This window comes from Hyperolius riggenbachi, chromosome 1, assembly GCF_040937935.1.
Source record: "Hyperolius riggenbachi isolate aHypRig1 chromosome 1, aHypRig1.pri, whole genome shotgun sequence".
NCBI classification, from domain to species: Eukaryota; Metazoa; Chordata; class Amphibia; order Anura; family Hyperoliidae; genus Hyperolius; species Hyperolius riggenbachi.
In genome coordinates this window covers 202,139,171-202,158,774 of record NC_090646.1, presented here as the reverse complement: position 1 = coordinate 202,158,774, position 19,604 = coordinate 202,139,171, and the positions used below count along the sequence as shown (strand labels likewise).

The 19,604-nt window shown below is 41.2% G+C and overlaps 1 long non-coding RNA gene across 11 annotated transcripts in view; it reads right to left on the bottom strand.

Moving 5' to 3' along the window:
• LOC137546984 (uncharacterized) overlaps window positions 1-19,402 on the bottom strand; it is a 178,580-nt gene extending 159,178 nt beyond the window's left edge. For all 11 annotated transcript variants that reach the window (XR_011026420.1, XR_011026427.1, XR_011026432.1 and 8 more), the window contains exons 1-2: window positions 19,281-19,402; window positions 16,796-16,928 (exon numbers count right to left, since the gene is read on the bottom strand). This is a non-coding gene — a long non-coding RNA (uncharacterized lncRNA). The remainder of the gene's footprint in view (window positions 1-16,795; window positions 16,929-19,280) is intronic.
• Window positions 19,403-19,604: the final 202 nt, after the last annotated feature.

Sequence of the window (19,604 nt, the reverse complement as noted above, 5' to 3'; positions counted from 1 at the left end):
TCAGCTCCTAGTGTGAAAGATCCCTTAACTTGCTTTTCTAGGAATAAGGAATATTTAGTATAATGCATAATGACACTTCTAATGCATAATGACACTTCCTCTCTTTCTAAAGGCCCTGACTGATTAAATCCATGACATCTGGAAGGTAGTGAAGGAAATCAATTGCTGGACTGTGCAATACTAACATATAGCAAATCTAATAATATTTAGGGATGCATACTATGTTTTGTTTATTAGCTATTTTTATAAATTAATATATATATATGTTTTTGTAAATTAAAATTACCATGATAGCCCACAGTGGAAAATTGCACTGCAATGATTGAGATCCGAATTATAGAGCAAGGTTTTTTTTCCCACCACTGCCTTTGAGTGGTTCTGATTAATTTACCCAGATTTTCATATAGAGGAAGGGGTTAAGCAAAGGCAAAGGTTTGTCTACTGGAGATCATCCATTTCCTCTCTATGTAAAGGCACTGATGATTAGCTTAATCAGCACCACATGAAGGGCATTGACAAGAGTGCAATTGCTATGATCATTCAAATATTAGTGGTTTTATAATGGCCAGCATGGCCAGCATATCATCATCTTTGCTAGAGAGGTATGCCCACACTTTGCTTTTTTTTTTTTTTTTTGCTTTGTTGTTTTCTTTTAAGCAGCTACCAACCATTTTTTAAATAACACCAGAAGCACAAAAATGAGGGGGGGGGGGGGGGGGGGTTGACTTTCCGGTGGGAGAGTTTTGACATTCCTCAATCAACAGGGACAATGAACCAGAATCTCTATTTTTTCATTTCTATTAGTGACCTTGTGGTATTATTTAAAACATCCATCAAGGCAACCAGAAAAATAATCTCACAAACTAAGAATGTCATTCTATTCGGCAACTGCCATTATGTTGGAATAAAGGGAATCATTCAATGAAGGTTGAAAGAAAAATCTATAGCCAGAATAGGTCTTAATGGGCTAACATATACTGTAATTGCCAGTCATTCACTACTGTAGCACCTTCCCAGATGCATTTCCCTGGGCATATAGCTTTCAGGATTCTGCGAAGAAAGCAGGAGGGTGTTAATAATTTTTTTCTGAATAATGCAAAGACACACATAGAATGCAGAAGGTTAATACAATGGTTCTGAGGTACTAGCACCACACAAGACCAAGAAGAATGATGTTTCCCTAAAGAGTAAAGGAAGAGGCTGTGCACACCTGAGGATCCACATCTGCCCCCCTACTCATCCCATTGTGACATTGCAATATACTGCCACATAAAATATTCAATGCATGGACATGACCAGATGTATTCATGTGAAATGGGGCCCTAGGCAAAGTACAAGCCTCTCTGTGCTTTCCACCTTTCTGGCATTGAGAGGAGATATTGAGAGCAACCATGGACCCCGTCAGTGGATGTGGTGCTTATCTGCATAATAAAATTAATGAATCCATAATTGTGGCTGAGCTCAGGTCATATCTGTTTTCACGGATCAGAGGATGTAGCAGCCAGGCCTCTTGACACTCACCAGGCCTATACACGGTACAATAAAAACAATGAATTTTCCTGTTTATTGAACCAAAACGATCAAATCAAATTAAAGTTAAAAAGATTATTTGTTTAGGATCAATAAAAACGATGATTATTCCCTTTTTCACTAAAAATCCGATTGGACATGTTGGAAAAATGTTTATATTTGATCTTACGGAATAATTAAACTAAATGATCTAATCGAAAAAAAATGTACAATGTACAGTGGCTTTCAAAAGTATTCGGCCCCCTTGAAGTTTTCCACATTTTGTCATATTACTGCCACAAACATGAATCAATTTTATTGGAATTCCACATGAAAGACTAATACAAAGTGGTGTACATGTGAGATGTAGAACAAAAATCATACATGATTCCAAAGATTTTTAAAAAATCAATAACTGCAAAGTGGGGTGTGCGTAATTATTCAGCCCCCTTTGGTCTGAGTGCAGTCAGTTGCCCATAGACATTGCCTGATGAGTGCTAATGACTAAATAGAGTGCACCTGTGTGTAATCTAATGTCAGTACAAATACAGCTGCTCTGTGACGGCCTCAGAGGTTGTCTAAGAGAATATTGGCAGCCAGCAACAACACCATGAAGTCCAAAGAACACACCATACAGGTCAGGGATAAAGTTATTGAGAAATTTAAAGCAGGCTTAGGCGACAAAGAAGATTTCCAAAACCTTGAACATCTCACGGAGCACTGTTTAAGCGATCATTCAGAAATGGAAGGAGTATGGCACAACTGTAAACCTACCAAGACAAGGCTGTCCACCTAAACTTACAGGCCTAACAAGGAAAGTGCTGATCAGAAATGCAGTCAAGAGGCCCATGGTGACTCTGGACGAGCTGCAGAGATCTACACCTCAGGTGGGGGAATCTGTCCATAGGACAAATATTAGTCGTGCACTGCACAAAGTTGGCCTTTATGGAAGAGTGGCAAGAAGAAAGCCATTGTTAACAGAAAAGCATAAGAAGTCCCGTTTGCAGTTTGCCACAAGCCATGTGGGGGACACAGCAAACATGTGGAAGAAGGTGAACTGGTCAGATGAGACTAAAATTGAACTTTTTGGCCAAAATGCAAAACGCTATGTGTGACGGAAAACTAACACTGCACATCATTCTGAACACACCATCATCAGTGTCAAATATGGTGGTGGCAGCATCATGCTCTGGGGGTGCTTCTCTTCAGCAGGGACAGCGAAGCTGGTCAGAGTTGATGGGAAGATGTATGGAGCCAAATACAGGGCAATCTTGGAAGAAAACCTCTTGGAGTCTGCAAAAGACTTGAGACTGGGGCGGAGGTTCACCTTCCAGCAGGACAACAACGCTAAACGTAAAGCCAGGGCAACAATGGAATGGTTTAAAACAAAACATATCCATGTGTTAGAATAGCCTAGTCAAAGTCTAGATTTATATCCAATCGAGAATCTGTGGCAAGATCTGAAAACTGCTGTTCAGAAATGCTGTCCATGTAATCTGACTGAGCTGGAGCTGTTTTGCAAAGAAGAATGGGCAAGGATTTCAGTCTCTAGATGTGCAAAGCTAATAGAGACATATCCTAAAAGACTGGCAGATGTAATCGCAGCAAAAGGTGGTTCTACAAAGGATTGACTCAGGGGCTGAATAATTACGCACATCCCACTTTGCAGTTATTTATTTGTAAAAAATGTTTGGAATCATGTATGATTCTCATTACACTTCTCACGTGTACACCACTTTGTATTGGTCTTTCACGTGGAATTCCAATAAAATTGATTCATGTTTGTGGCAGTAATGTGACAAAATGTGGAAAACTTCAAGGGGGCCGAATACTTTTGCGAGCCACTGTATGTGCACCGGCTGCCCTGTGGATGACCCAGCTCTGATGGACACACAATACATAGTTAAGGCCCATACCCACTGAGTGATTTTCGCAAGTGATTTTGAATGACAAATTATTTTTATTATGATATATTGCAACATAATTTATTGAAAATTCATGCCACCTCACCACGAACCCTTGTTTTTGAACGTCCGACATGTTCGAGTGAGTCATTAAGGATCCTTCCAAAGCTCATAGACTTGCGCGGGTTTTCTGCAATCATGTAAGTGATTGTGTGTATAATCATCATCCACAAGATTTTCAATTTCCGACTCTGCAAACGACCCTTGCAGATCCAGCCAGATGGATCCGGGAAACAATCGTTCATCGGCGGCGACCCCCAAACCACTTGGCCATATCTGCTGGTGGGTATTCAGCTTTAGTCATTATTTTCCCCTCATCTTCAGCTAGGGAGCCATAGCCCCATAACCCACACTGATGACTATTCTGAGTGAAAGACAATGAATGCATACATTTATTCTAGTGCTTTTTTGGGGAAAAACAAAGCCCAATGAGGAAATCTACACTAATACAGGGAAGAGAACATACAGTTTCCATGTCAAGAGTGTCCTTTGTGCTATTACCAAGCAACAGAGTTTGATAAGAGCTACTGCAACCCATATTGCCAAAATCAGTTACATTTGCTGCAGATCGCTTCTGATAATTTGGGTGGCACCATAGGCTTCTGTGGTAAGTGTGGCTATGGCAGCACCGGGAAGATAATTTTAGAGATGGCGCTCCACAATTAGCAGTGGTAGCCATGTTATTTGGTAGCAGGTGTAGTTATGAGTGCAGTAAAGGGCCATGGTAATATCTCTGTCTTGAGTAGTCAAACCGGCAAGGCACTTTTCTGCAAGGGGGCGTGGCTACATGCCAGAAGTCAGCAGACACAGGCCTCTGGGAAGAATTTGGAAGAAAAAGATCCATCGGGTTGTTATAACTTTATATTAGAAGTGTATTGTTAGAATGTGGATCCGCTTTAAAGAGGAGCTTTCAGCCATACTATCTCAGGAAAAAAAACCAAATATGTAAATAGATAAATACTTGCTCTACTTACATAACATTTGTATTGCACTGTCCATGTTATGATTCCTGTGAATTTTATAAAGTTAAAGTAGAGAATCCTATTCTAGACAGTTTCCATATTTACTGTGGCTATTTTGAAGTCAGTCATGATGTAATATCCGCCCTTAGTCTCCTCTTCAGTATAGAACGTGCATTGTTTCAGCCTGAGATATTTTGGCCAAACAGAGAGGAACAGAGGTGTGGGAAGGGAAAACAGGAGGGAAAGAGGCATCAGCCAATCAGGCTGCATTAGTTAAGTCTGAGGGGAAGTAGGGAAGCAAAAAAAGACAACCCAGCATGCCCTGCAACTTCTCTTTTGTGTACCAAATTTTGTGTGTACCAAATAAGAGTCAGGAAAACTGGGGAATGATAATTTATCAACAAGAAAAGTAATAGTGATTTTAACTTTTGGATTGCCTGATTAGCATCCTTATTACTTGTTTATCAGATAAAAATAAAGAATTGATTTTTGATTGTATGCCCGACAGTTATCTTTAAACAGTTGCCTTTGCCTTTATGAAGTGCAAAATTATGGTTCAATCCTAACTAAGATTAGGAAAAGTTAAAAGATCTGTAGATGAGGATGCAGATAGCAATGAGGGCAAAGACAACTATTTTATGTGTAATTTACGCTGAATGCTCTTTAAAGCAGACCTGAATTCAGAACGTCCTCTCTGCTCTAAAAGATAAGCAACAGCATAACCTTTAAAGAAAAATGTTTGCTAATACAAATCCTGCAATAAACCTGCAGTGTATTTACTTCCTGCTTTCATAGAAGCAGACATAAGGTTAACATTCTGTATTTACAAATTATCTGCTCTGCTGAGGACTGCCAAATTCCTTTGCTGACACAGCTGAGAGATCAAACTACAGTTGTGATTAGTCACAGATGAGGGGGAATTAGACAGGCTAAACTCTGTAAATACATACAGGGTGCATTTCTCTATGTTTTTCTTATGACCTGTGCAAGAGTTCAGGTCCACTTTAAAGGGAACCTAAACTGAGAAGGATATGGATTTTTCCTTTTAAAATAATACCAGCTGCCTGACTTTCCTGCTGATCCTGTGTCTCTAATACTTTCAGCCTGAACAAGCATGCAGATCAGGTGCTCTGACTGAAGTCAGACTGGATTAGCTGCATGCTTGTTTCAGGTCTGTGATTCAGCCTCTACTGCAGCTAAAGAGATCAGCAGCACTGCCAGGCAACTGGTATTGTTTAAAAGGAAACATCCATATCCCTCTCAGTTTAGGTTCCCTTTAAGACACTTTTTTAAGTCTTAATGAGTTGTCACTTTAAAAAATTGTTACTAAATAGCTAACATAACCTATACAGTGATATGTTTTTTTTACTCCCTTTTGTCAACCAATGAGATCTATAGCTGTTAACCTAAAGTACCGTACTATCCATACAATGTGGTAATGCAGTTTACTGCTTATACTCATCTGTGCTTGCTACATACAGGTATTTGTTCTTGTCTATGTGAAATGACTGATGCTTCACTGAGAACAGCTTGCAGTTTTATCTGTTTCAGAATTAGTATCTATAGTGTGCACAGTATGTGTCTTTGTAATCCGGTCATGTACAGAGTTACCTACAGTAAGGATGCCAAAATGATCCGAGAAAAAGTTTGGCACGCTCTAACGGCATTTTTTAATCAGGATTTCTGGAGAAATAATACAATGATTGTATCTTCCCTTCTTTTGCTTAGCATTTCACACACAATTTAGGAATGAGAATGATTCTGCTAAATATAGTGGTTTAGGGAATAATACTATTTTAATTAAAGCTATTCATCTGAATGAGGGTACGTCCAAAGGTTGCCAGGACTCAATTAGCTATTTGATTTCTACCACTGTGGGTTGGAAGTTAATATAATTTCCTCGTCTCTGAAACCGAAGCTTGCTTCCTAAATATTTAAACTGTGCAGACTCACCTTTCAGAAACAAGACTTTTGGATATATTTTATATTCGTTTGGTCCAAGTTAATTCTGGCTTATTAAATTTTAATTTGAAATTCATAATGAGAATAGCTGAACGCTCTACAGGTTATGAAATAAGCTGAAATTTCTAGCAGGCGTTTAGTAAATATTCTGCGACAGTTTAGCGTCCTCTAATTTTTTTCTTAATGAAATGAAATGAGCAACTCCCGCTGAACTACATCTCCCATAAAGCTCATGCAGTCAAATCCATAATCCTAATTCAATATGGCATCTCTGCATAGCTCCCTGATGGTCGCTCATAAGGATTTTCATTTCTCAGCAAAAGAGAATGGAAAGAATTATGCTGTACAATGTGAAAGTCAACAAGAGTTTAGATTAGAGATGATTTATCAAACTAATGATTGTATGTTGGCCACACACTTGGCGATTTGATTGTATAATTGCAACACCAACTGCATGATATGCTTGTGAGCACCCCCAAAAAAAATATTTTTAGGTTTTAATACAACTCTCAGATTGGTGACATGGGCATGTCAGAGAGGGATGTACAATGTGTGTGTTAATAAATAAATAAATGAGTGTGTTAATAAATTTAGGTTAACCTCCTTGCCGGTTATCCCGAGCTCAGCTCCTCCTGCTGGGCCGATTTGCATAATTTTTTTTTATACACGCAGCTAGCACTTTGCTAGCTGCGTGTCACTTACGATCAACGCTGCTCCGCGCCGATTCGCTACCTGTCGCATCAGAGGGTGCCCCCCGAGACCCGTGCGCTGCCTGGCCAATCAGTGCCAGGCAGAGCTGAGGGGTGGATCGGGACTCCCTCTGACGTCACAACGTCGATGACGTTGGTGACGTTATCGCGCCTGTTGCCATGGCGACGGGGGAAGCCCTCTTGGAGATCCTGTTCAGAGCGGGATTTCCAGATGGGCATATGCGCCGGCGGGGAGGGGGGACGCCGCAGGGAGGGGGGAAGCATGTAGCTAGCACTAGGCTAGCTACATGCTAAAAAAACAAACAAAAAAAAAAACCCTCCTTGTTGTGCGCAGCAAATATTTGGAACGGCAGGGAGGTTAAAGGTGCCCATGCATCAGTCAACTAAGCGGCCGATTGAGCATATAATTCAATAATTATTATTGAATCAGATGAAAATCAGTGCAGCCACAAGCATGCCCGATCGAGGCATCGACCAATATGCTGCAAGATATCGGGCTGATGTGGTTAATCGGATGCACAACGATAACGGTGTATATCGGGACGAACGCCGAACACTACGTGCAACCCGGCCCAGTGATGTTCTCCAAGGGAATCAGGTCCTGATCCCCCAGGGGCGACTTCTGTCAAAGGTGTGTACTCACCTTTCAATATTGGAGCCACTTAGCATATGTGAGATTACATTGTATGTAAATTAGTTGTACTAAGATAAAACCTAAAGCCCCATACACATGCTCAACAGCGGTCTTTTATGCAGCACAATTACCATACAACTTTTGTTGTGAAACAAGTTGAAACAACCCCAAAAAGTTGCTTGCTATTGTTGACACAACTGATAAGACTGATAAGACATCGATTTTTTTGGGGTTGTTTCAATTTGTTTCACAACAGAAGTTGTTTGATAATTGTGCTGCATAAAAGACCGCTGTTGAGCATGTGTATAGGTGCGTACACACGTGGGATTTTTCCAAACGACCGGTCGTTTGGACGTCTCCACTCTGAATGACCGGTCGCTTGGACGTCCAATCGGGCGTGTGTACAAACGGTTGTTCAGCTGACAACGCTGGTTTGGACAGATGCACTTGGCGAAATCCAGTCTTATCAGCTGAAAGAGCGTTTATACACACGCCCGATTTGACGTCCAAACGACCGGTAGTTCGGAAAAATTCAACGTGTGTATGTACTTTATGGGGCTTAAGGGATGTTTTTTAACAACTGATAAGTGCAACTAGTACCAATATGTGCACATGTCCTGAAAAGAGCAAAGATGAAGGAACCGAACATTTGTTAATGTGCAGAGTAATAAGTAGTGTTGAGTTCGAATTCAGGAGGATAAATTCAGAATCCTACATTTTCCCACACATCACACTTCCGAAGAACCTGATGCAGTGGACAGGATCAGAGGGGGTTTACTCACAAACGGGTTCATGCTGCACTTTGCGTGACTCCAAGGGCCCATTCCCACTAGGGCGATTAGCGGGCAATTCCCGCTAATCGCCAATGCACTAGCACTTTTTAAAGAACTAGTGCTATTCCAACCTATGGCAGTGATCTCACTGCCGTGATTGGCGCCGATTGTAGGCATTTTGCGATTAGCGCCAATCGCAAAACGCATTACCTGCAGCATTTTTGCCACAATTCTAGAGCAAGTACGGAAGTGTAGAGTGATTTTATCGCGCTAATAGCTGTAAAATCACCCACGCAAAACGCCAGTGCTAAGCACTAACGTTTTGCGCTTTTTAAGTGTGAACGGGCCCTAGTGCCTCCACCTTCCAGCTTGGAAGGAAGAAGTACTGGAGTCATGTGAAGCCTTGCATGGACCACCAGTGAGTGAACTCCCCATGTCCACTGTCTCGGGTTCTGAAGCGGGGTGTGTGGGAGAATTTGGGATGCTGAATTCATTGTAATAAATACATTTAGGGAAAATAGCGGCTTTATTCAAGGAAAAAAAAAGATGTTTCTTTATTGCTGTGCCCACGTTGTAGATATTTCCCTTACTTAATGAATTAAATGACCCCCAATGTAGAGGGAGACAGCAATACAAAATAAGTATGAGCTTTTACTTTGTGTTCACACTAGATACAGACTGGTGGTTATTGTGTGTTGTGATCTCTGTTGTTGTTATTATTACTTTTTCTCTCTCTTATGCAAATGACAGCCTAAACCATTTAAGCTCTCAAAAGCTCTTAAAGGCTTTATCACATCAGCTCACACTGTGCCATAGGGAGGAAGTTGTAACCTTAGCCTAACTATAACCTAAGCTTAAACAGATGTCAGGTCAACATTAAAGGTTATTAAGATCATGTGCGGTCAGGAACATGTAAAATCAACAGGAATCAAAGATCAGAATCTGGATCTGGGTCTATGGCCAAGACAAATATACATAATGATAGGCACCAGGTAGGGTGTATATATGGCCCTTCAAGCAGGTGTTGAGGCATAATAAAGACAGTGAGCTGACGCAAGCCTCGGTGTTCTCAGAAACAATACAGCAGGCTACACAGAAATACTCAAGAAAAACAAAGTCCCAGGATAAAGTTGTGAGCTCATTATACCACTTCTCTCTACCTAAAATAACTCTAAATGTATTCCTTGTTCTACAATATCCAAACTTTCATCTGATTCTTCACCAATTCCCAACCTTAAACCTCTTTCTTGCCACTATCTCCCACATAGCCATATTGTTAACACATTTCCCTGCAGCAGCATTTCCCCATTTAACCATTTCCTTGCAGCAGCATTTCCTGGGCAGCATGGTGGCATAGAGGTTAGCATTCTTGCCTTGCAGCGCTGGGTCCCTGGTTCGAATCCCAGCCAGGTCAACATCTGCAAAGAGTTTGTATGTTCTCCCTGTGTCTGCATGGGTTTCCTATAGGCACTCTGGTTTCTTCCCACATCCTAACAACATACAGATAAGTAAATTGGCCCTAGACTATGATATATGCACTACATGATGCATACATATAGCTATAATAGGGACTAGATTGTGAGCCCCTCTGATGGACAGCTAGTGACAAGACTACATACTCTTTACAGTGCTGTGTAATATGTTGGCGCTATATAAATACTTAAATAAATAAATAAATAAACATGATGATCAACTCAAACTATAAGCTTTACCTAAATTTTTTAATGTCGCCTTTCACTAACCTATCGTTAATATGTTGATTAACCTATTGTAATCTGATATATATATTTTTTTAATGCTAACTGATGCCCTTAGCATAATTCTAAGCCTACCAGCAAGAGACGCAAAGATGCTCACACTACGTACATCATTCATAGCTTATTCTGACTTCAATAACCCAGAAAGCATTCAATACTTAATTGTCAACAGTTGTCCAAATGATGCAGATTGCAGTTCATCAGGCAATGATAATTATGCTTCACTGGTAATGTCTGCAAAGGTCAGGTGGAATTATGTATGGCTAGTACTACTATGGCTAGTTGTGCAAACCATTAGAATTTCACTTATACTGTATATGCACTGAGCAAACTGATGTTTTTTTTATTTTATTTTATTTTGTTTGTTTGTTTTGTTTTGTTTGTTTTTTATGTAATCTATGTTTCCAGTTGTACTGTTGGTGCACTGCCCACCATGGAGAATATAAACCTCATCTTTATCCCACGGATACATAAGGTATCGTTTGCCAACTGAAAAATGCAATTCTTTTGAGATTTTGCCTTTCCAGTTCTCTTATTTGCAGGCTGACAGAAAAGGTAGTCTTCGTTGTTATAGAGAATCACTTTATTCTGAAAGCTTGGATTTTAATAGGTTTCCAGAGTCAAAGCTGGTCAAGCAGCTCTGAGTATAACAGGACCCTGGAAGGAGTTTCATTCAAGTCTGCAAACATATAATCACTTGGGTGCCCAGTTTCTTGCCATGGTCATACTGGGGTAAATGTAGGGGCTTCTAACTGCCTTTTTTCTTAGTGGAACACAGCTTAAATAAAAGTATGTTCTCCCTACTGGTACAATTCAACCACAAAGTTGCTTGAAATGTAACTTTATTGGAACTGTAGGTTTATTTTTCTCATTGCACATTTGGGGTGTGTTTAAACTACCGTAAATTAATAATGACAGATAAATGCAAGCGAGGACACACACAAACACTCTCAACACACACAGACACACATACACACAACACACACAGACACACATACACACAACACACACAGACACACATACACACAACACACACAGACACACATACACACAACACACACAGACACACATACACACAACACACACAGACACATATACACACAACACACACAGACACCCATACACACAACACACACAGACACACATACACACAACACACACAGACACACATACACTCAACACACACAGACACACATACACACACAAACACACATACACACACACACATACACATACATACACACACATACACACACACACACACACACACACACACACACACACACACACACACACACACACACACACACACCTATTCTCTATATTATGTCTACTAGAATCTAGCACAGCTGCTTTTTTTCCTAACTAATGAATGAGGGCAGCTTGGCTCCCAGTTAGTTAGCAGGACAAGTTCTCCCACTTTCAAATGGAAGAATGGGGAGCTAAACATTAAATTCTTCATGTAGGTAATTGAACCATACAACATAAAAGAAAAGTAATATCTGAAAATAGTCACTGCTAAAGAATAACTGTACCTACACACAGACGTGTCTGGCTAAAAAGAGAAATTCATTGTAAAGGCATCTTGAGTAGTGATAAACTGGCAAAAGTTCAGTTTTGAGGACTTTCTCTTGTTTACAAGAATTTTACAAAACTAGTATATTCATAAAAATAAAATCTTGTCTGCCCCATCCACAAGACTGGACATTTTTGCAAAAATTCTACAAACTTTGCACAAAGTCACAGTTTTACTAGCAGGACATTTGCTTTCTATGGTTGGGAAGGAGGTGCAGCTTGAAATACCCCATACTCCAAAACCCTCTTTGATACAAAAATGCCAGCCTTTAGGCAAACCTGAAGTGGAAATAAACTAACAAGATAAAAACGAATTTTCTCTTTATAAGCCTAAATAGATGTTTCCTGGAAACCAATAGTCATATTTTGTATTTAAAGGTAATATAAGCATTGCTAGGGTAATGGGCATTGTGCAACTTGCATATCGTGCATTAAAGGTAAAGTCCAAGCAAAATAAAAAAAAATAGTTTCACTTACCTGGGGCTTCTACCAGCCCCATGCAGCCATCCTGTGCTCTCGTAGTCACTCACTGCTGCTCCAGTCCCCCGCTGGCAGCTTGCCGAACTCGGAGGTCGGCGGGCCACATTGCGTACATTTTTACGCATTCCCGCTAGTGCAGGAACATTAACACATACATATTTTACGCATTACTGGTTCAATGCGCAAAAATGTACTCATTGAACCAGTAATGCGTAAATATGTATGTGTTAATGTTCCTGCACTAGCGGGAATGCGTAAAAATGTACGCAATGCGGCCCGCCGACCTCCGAGGTCGGCAAGCTGCCAGCGGGGGACTGGAGCAACAGTGAGTGATTACAAGGGCACAGGATGGCTGCATGGGGCTGGTAGAAGCCCCAGGTAAGTGAAACTCATTTTTTTATTTTGCTTGAATCTTCCCTTTAAGGCCCATTTCCACTTGTGCCATGCACGGCTGTGAGACGCACAGCAGCACTTCCTGGTCTGCAGGGATGAAGACGAATCCCATCAGCCGTGTCACACACGGCTTTGGGATTTGCAGCCTCCCGCATGGAAACGGATGGCAATGTCGGCCGAATCGCTAGTGCAAGCGATTCGGCTGGTGGCACCATTGTTTCCTATGGCAGAGTTTCCCCGAGCAATTTGCTTGCGGGGAAACTCTGCGGATTCAGCGCAGAAATTGCGCAAGTGAAAATGGGCCCATACTCTAACAATGCTTGCATTACCTAGGTAGTGGGCCAGATCACACATAAATGTGCAATGGGTCTTTCCTTGTCAGTGTAATTAAAGGTATAAAATTGCTGTGTGCTCCCTTAAGGCATCTTTAACAGACATTTCTTAATATGCCACCATGTCACATATTTCTTCAGGTACTCTTTAAATATTCTCATATCCTTTCAGTATCCCAAAGTTGACATATCTGTGTATTAAGTATAGGTATACTGTACATACACACTACAACCTTGGATCTAGGTTATACATCTCATTTTTCAAAAAACTTGGTATTTTAGAAATGGAGGCTCTTTAAATATTCCATAGCCACCACTTCATCCTCCTGCTCAAACAGCAATCATCACATATATTTCAGAAGGAAAGAGCTCCAGTAATGAGATATTGTTAATATGTCTTAAAAGATCATAAAAGCAAGCATCAACATCTACTCACAGATTAAAGCAGTATGCCAAGCTATAAGTATACAGACAGTTTACGTTGCAGTCTAGCTGATCCACTTTGTACTGGCGTCTGGCATAATTGCTTAGGAACCCTCGAAGGAATTAAAAGTGTATTTGGAATGTTCTGCCACAGAACAATAGAAGCAGCTGGAGGATTTTATTTACATCTGTTTGGTTTGGCGCATTTATACATATTTTTTTTTTTTTTATAAATGACTATTTTTACATTCATGATCTTTGAATGTGTAACTCCACTTTCATTGTTAACAATTCCTTCCAAGACAATCATACACACAGCCAATGTTTCTTCAGCTTCCCCCATCTCGCTTATGCTTTGCCCATATAAGTTAGTGAGATGGGATTTTGCATACAGCTAGTGGTAGATAGAGGTGACTGGAAGTTTTATGATCATGATCATCCTAGTAAGGGGCGTTGCTAGGATCCTAAGAGATCCAGGGCACTTTAGGCCACTGCAGCTGAAAAATGGGTGTGGTCATGCACCAAAATGTAGGTGTGGCCATGGCTGGAGCCAAATTTACATGAACTTAACAGAGGTCTAAGTAGGCCTGCCCAGCATAATGTTGGATGAAGCTCCCCTTACCATTAATGCAAAAACACCCCCAAAATGCAGCATATCACATAAATAGGCAGAGTTACCTGGCTCCTGTGCTGGCTGGTCTGGCTTTCTACTGAGCTTGCTGCCAGCCCCCCTCCCCCCCCAGCATTCCATGGCCTTCTAGTGGACCCCTGTGTGGTGCACTGCTGGGTGCCGCGGTGCCTCTACTCTGCCTGGGAGACATCCAAGGCACCCCAGACTAGATCCAGGACATGTGCCACTGATCTTCGGGGCAGGAAGTGCCCCTGATCCTAGTGTTATATAACAGAAAGTTGTAAAGCTGATATTCCCTTAAGACAATCATACAGTATTGGATCATGCACAAAATCAATATGTACCCAACTGATCTTTTACCACCTTGCACCATTTGATATTTGTCACATCACTGCAGAAGTCTGATCCAACACAGAATGCACCGCTGCTAGCTTTTACTGCTCTATGCAGTAGAAAGCTAATTCAGCCACATGCAACTCTTTCTCCCACACCTATCTGGCTTCATTAGACAGCAAGTGAACTTGTGTGCCTTCATTTCTTCAAGATTTTCATTAGATTTGAGCCGGTATGAAAATATAAAAGTAATGCCTAATCTATTAAAAATGTTTTTTGTGGTGTTCATACATCTGGCCTGTAGATGGTATTGTGCCACTTGCATTTCTTATAAGATGATCTGTACTGCTGTGAGTTGTCGGTTCCTGTTTATGCATGCTGGGGACACGGAGGAAAGGACTGATTTATGTAGAGAGCTATTCTGCATCCGTGATTACTGAACACAATATTGTTAAAGCGACTCTGTATTGAAAAAAGTTCCCCTGGAGGTTCCTCACCTCGGTAAGGGGAAGCCTCTGGATCCTATTGAGGCCTACCCTGTCCTCTTGTGTCCCACGGTGGTCTTGCTGCAGCCCACTGAATGCACAGCTGACAATTTTTCAGGCTGTGAAATATTTACCTTCCCCAATCCAGCTGGGGCGCTGTTGCGGCTCTACGCTCAGAAATAGGCAGAAATAGACGATCTCAGTCGGGTTCACTCTACTGCGCAAGTGCAGGAGACTTGCTATGTCCCGCTACTGCGCCTGCGCTGCAGCCGGGAAGGTATATATTTACATCATCGCCGTTCGGGGAGCTTGATTGCTGCCACTGTGGAATGGAGGTGGACTGGGGAAGCCTCGATAGAATCCAGAGACTTCCCCCACCCGAGGTGAGCACCCCCTGGGGCATTTTTTTAGATACAGATTATCTTTAACTGTTTAATGTGCATACTCACTTCTCACATAAATGGCACACTCTTATATCGAGCTAAAGATTTTGTCTTAGAAGTGCTAGAAGTTTAATTGCTGCTTACGGGATAAGTGCATAAGATTTCCAAATGCAGTCTTGCTGTGAATTGTCCACAGTCTTGCTTAGCAAGATTTTCACAAACCTGGCACTAAAGAGAAGTACAGCCAAGGTCAGACAGACATAGTATGACCGTGTAGCCATATGATCTTGACACTATTGTGAACAGAGGACACAGAGGTATCCTTATCTAACCACTGCAATGCATACAATGAAAAACATGGTGCAACAATCACCCAAGACTGTACATCAGATTGGTGGAGAATGACATATAGCTTGATAAATGGGATATTAACACAGATATTGTGCAGATGACAGGAAGTGACCTAATCCCTTATGTAGTATATAGTACATGAAGCAAGAATTACATGGCACTTGAGTAGTTTCATAAAATGAGCAGGAAGTAGAGGAAAGCAAGACATTTTATTAGCAACACAGCTTTCAATGCACACTATACTGGGTCTTATAATATTTAAGAAATGCAGACAGACAAATCGGCGCATGATGTAAAACATCTGCAAATGATCACATTTTGGCACAAAGCCAAAAGTGAACAAAGACTTTATTGGAATGCTGGCTTTTTTGTGTGTGTGTGTGGAGAAAACTACTCCATAAAATGCCTGTTTCAAATCTATTATTCTTTCCTGTTCTCAGTGCCATAAATAAGACTGCTTGTTAATTTACAAAATATGGAGCAAAACTTAAACTGGAACTCTAGATTACAGATGAGGCTGGGATTAGCTCTGTGAAAAACAGTTCTCCCCAATTCATTTTGCAGCAGATTTAGAGTGCTTAGATCAGAATAGATTTCACATCCAGATGTGCCAGTTGCAAGGAAATCTCATGATAACTTCTCAGAACACACAAAAAACCCCAATCCCCAAAGGTGGTTTCCAGATTCCACCATAAATCATCCCCTTTGGACTATCAGCACATAAAATGGATGAAAGTACCCCCCGACAAGCCGACATCACATGGGGACGAGCTTATTGTCCGTAACATTGGACAAGGGTGCTTTGCACAAAGGGATGGGCGGAGTCTTTGTTGTTCCTACGTCATATAGTACCTCCCCCATCTTATGGATGATGCAGATTTCTGTTGCATGGACATAGAAACCGCATTCTCAAGGGCTCCAGATTCCTTAAGGAGTACCAGCCTGCATGGAGTTCAGGATGGCACTGCGAAGGGGGGTCTTCTTCTCTCTTTTTCTCTCAACCTCTCTTTCCCTCTCTGGGTTTTCCAAGGTGAGTCAGAAATGTAATAAGCATAAAATAAAAAAAAAAAAAAAAAAAAAAAAACAACACACCTTAAAGGGACTCTGAGCTGAAAATAAGAACGAAATTGGTACTCACCTGGGGCTTTCTGCAGCCCAGTGTAGGTCGGGAGGTCCCACAGCGTCCATCTGGCTCTTCACCCAGGGCCTGGCCAGAAATGGCTCCCCGGCGGCTCCCGGCGACACTGGGCCCGAGTGTCAGGCTCCTCTTCCTGAAAGGTGACATCAGTCATCAGTCACTACCTCGCGTCATCACGGCGTGAGAGTACGGTACATGCGTGATTAAATGGCATGAATGGCATGAAGTGGTTAAATACTTTGGTAAACACCAGTTTCATTTACATGCCCTCTCTGCTCATAGAGGTTTTACCAGTGATTAATAGTAAATCTACCCACACATGAGGAAACATTAGTAGGACACAGAAGCTATTTTCAGTGTGTTATTTTTATTGAATCTCACAGGGATCACGTGACTAGGACTCATTGACTCACTTGATTGGCTTCTAGTTTGGGCATCTGCCATTGGTTTAAAGGTAGGATTACAAAGGAGAATGGTGCTGGCTCATTAAGAGCTGGGTTCAGGGCCGGATTAGTACTCTTTACCACCCAAGGCCACTGTCACCAGCCACCCCCCCTCAATATAGGTAGCCAGATGACCCCTTCCCTCTAGTATAGTTAACCTGATGACCCCCTGCAGTATAGGTAGCCAGATGACCTCTCCGCCCCTTTCCCTCCAGTATAGGTAGTTAGATGACTCCCTTAATCCCTCCTACCCCCCCCTTCAGTGTAGGTAGCCAGCTTGCCTTCACACCACAGCAGCCATCAGTGTGACTCATTTCAAACATGCACAGAGAGCAAGGTGGCCGCAGGCCGCTGGCAGCAGAGTACCATGATCATGCCTGATTTCCCTGCAATGCAGCATTTGCAAGCTTGCAAACGCTGCACAAGTTTAGCCTGCTGCTTTGGTGCTCTTGCTTCTGTGGTGCCCTAGGCCATGGCCTGAGTGGCCTTGGCCTAAATCCGGCCCTGGATGGCTTTAAAGCAATCCCTAACCAGCTCTGTGCTTGTATGGAGCTGTAGGTCCGATATGGCAACCCAAGTCTATACCAGTATAAAATGTGGATGTTAAAGCCCGATTTTCAGCCATAAAATAAATATCCTATTACCCACTACTCTGTGTTTGTTATGTAAATCTATATCCTGACACTGCATTGCAAGCATTCCAATATAATCATAAATGTGTCTACTGTAATAAATCTTATCTCAGTCAGCCTGGCTCTTTTCTCTTACCTAGCCAGGGAGAGAGAAAATAAAAGAAACCTTGTTATCTTCCCTTCTTCCTCTCCCACATCCCTGCTCTTGCTGATTGGCTGAGGTTAGTTCAGTGTGATACAATGCTGAAAAGGAGAATAAAAGCTAAATCACTTCACCCCCTCTGCAGTAACTGCAGAAATCTGATCTATGTTTTGCTCACATGTGTTTACAAAGCAAACTCGATATGAAAGTGCTGTTCTTCATACAACATTTCAGGCAGGAGTAAGGGGGGAAATTACATGGATTGGCCTCAGTCAGAGGCAGTAAAGATGGAAAATGCCTGGAACAGTTTTCTTTTTATTTACTAAATTGAATTCACTGAAATTAAAATGTGGACAGTACGATGCATATGTTATGTAAGTAAAACAAGTATTTATCTACTTATATATGTGTTGTTTTTTTCCTGGGATAGTATTGCCAACCCTCGTGCTTTCTTAGCTTTGTGTCAAATGATACAGATTTGTTCTATGCTTAATTGTAAACTGCATTTTATGGACATCCAGGATAGCCAATAGATTTTGTGGAGGGTGTTTTCAAGGGGATTCAATCCCAATGTCACACTGTTAAGCCACAAAACTTTCAGAAACTGATCCAAGTGAAGGTTGCAAGGTTTTGCCACTTTATAGTATGTATTTAGTTAAACATCTAGACAACATTTGCTGAATCACTATTGTTCTTAAGTGTTTTCTACCTCTTCAGTTTATTAATAAATCAGATCGTTTTTGTCTTCTTATCAAAACAAAGGTTTCTGGCCAAATGAAATGTCCTATATTTCATTTTATAATATTATGCTTGTGTTCCTGTAATGCATAGGTATAGAGGGATGATAAATGCGTAATTGTCCCTGTTTACTTTATTATTTATGACTACTCACTATAACAAGCAAAATATTGCTTTCATCCCAGATTGGGGCACAGCATGGATTTGAGAAGAAAGAATCCATTTTGGTGTCCCATGGATTTACACAGCAATGATACAACTAATTACTAAAAGGATATCTACTTAAAAACTCGTTAAGTCAAATGAAATGTAAACATCAAAAATTAATATGTCATTAATGTAAAAGAATGATAATAATTAGTGATGCTTCACATCTAAATCTAATTATTAAAATATATTTTGTCGACCTATCCCGCTGCACAAAATGATTTTAGTCTAATTCCTGGAAGACGCCTCATTAAATAAATATTGTATTTCATTAGTGACATAGAGCTGTTTTTGGTGTTTAGTAGTGTGTGGGAAAAATGTACCTGCTGTAAATGATAAGGCATTGGGATTCAATAAGAGGATTGCAGGCTACACTGATGTGTAGTGGACGGGATCAAGTCCCGTAGGCCTACACGTGTTCCCATTGGTTTCAGCATTGGAGGGTTCAAGCTAACGGTGCAAAAAAACAGCTCCCTGATGTCTGTTAAGGCTCCTGCACACGCCCAATCTGCCCAACTATCTTCTAAACTAGGTCTGTTGGAAGATGTTTGGGCATGTGTACAGCTGGCAAACAACAAGATGACCAAATAATAACAGTAGGTTTGCCAGGCTCATCTGGTGGATCAACCTGCCCAAATATTGTGCAG